This window comes from Octopus bimaculoides, chromosome 3 (genome assembly GCF_001194135.2).
Source record: "Octopus bimaculoides isolate UCB-OBI-ISO-001 chromosome 3, ASM119413v2, whole genome shotgun sequence".
NCBI lineage: Eukaryota > Metazoa > Mollusca > Cephalopoda > Octopoda > Octopodidae > Octopus > Octopus bimaculoides.
Window position 1 is genome coordinate 22,164,225 of NC_068983.1, and position 1,149 is coordinate 22,165,373.

The 1,149-nt window shown below is 35.9% G+C and overlaps 1 protein-coding gene across 1 annotated transcript in view; it reads right to left on the reverse strand.

Moving 5' to 3' along the window:
* Positions 1–1,149, reverse strand: part of LOC106879200 (forkhead box protein N3) — a 383,457-nt gene that overhangs the window by 6,863 nt on the left and 375,445 nt on the right. The window lies entirely within an intron of this gene.

Sequence of the window (1,149 nt, forward strand, 5' to 3'; positions counted from 1 at the left end):
GGAAAGTTATAAGAAAATGAAAGAGTTAAAAAAAAAACAGGAAGCAGTTGTGAGTCGATCAAAACGTGGATAGCTGGACACATTTACAATTCCCTCCATATAATATTTTCTCTGATATCTTCACAATAGAAAAGATTCAGAAATGGTAATCCAGCTTCTGTAGAATTTGTCTTCCATTTTTTTTTGTTGTTCTTGTCCTGTTTGTTGATTTTATTTATTTTAAACTCTTTAATTTTAATTTTTTTTTTATATATTTGTTTGTTTGCTTTTGTTTTCCTTTATTTTTTCCCTTCCACATAAAAGAAGGGAATCACAATAATTGCTGTTGTTGTTGTTGTTATGTTGTGGTTGGGTGATGCTTTTTTAATTTTTTTTTATTTGTTTGCTGTGTTAGTGAGGATCTTTTTTTGTTGTTGTTTTTAAATTTACATATTTATTTATTTCATGTTCTACTTATTGAAATAGGACACAAAAATTAACTTTCGTACATCCAACTCCTCAAAACCTTAATAATCACATCCATACATATAGTTTGTTGTTTTTGCCTTTTCTTTCAATTTCTTTCATGAATTTTTTTTTTTTTTTCTTAACCCCTAATTTCATTGAGCCACAATTAAACTTTCACTCTCTCTTTCATTTCCTCTCTTTTGTCTACCCTATCTCACTAATTAACTACCAACCCTCACCTCTACCCTTTCTTTCTACCAGCCACTCTGATTCTTTCTAGACCACTCACTCACTCTCACTTGACCAATTTACCTTCTCCCCTTTCCCGTTAACTGAAGTTACATACGTTTCCTTCCAATTCCTGAAATTATGTGAGGTTATGAGCCAATCAATGGTCATGAAACCCTCTGCTGGTTGATGGCAGACGCTGAGACATCCTCCTGTTTAACAGGGAGTCCAGATGCCAAGATACTCTCCTGGGTAGCAGAGGGTTCAGTTGTTGACACATAAACCTGGGTGGTAGCAGAGGGCTCAGATACCGAGACACTCTGCTGATTAGCAGACGATTCAGACACTGAAACATATTGCTGGTTGGCAGAAGACCGAGACACTGAAATAGTCTGTTGGTTGGTGTCATTAGCAGGCTCAGACACCAAGACATTCTGTTGATTAGTGGTGGTGGTGGTGGTGGAAGTGGTGGTG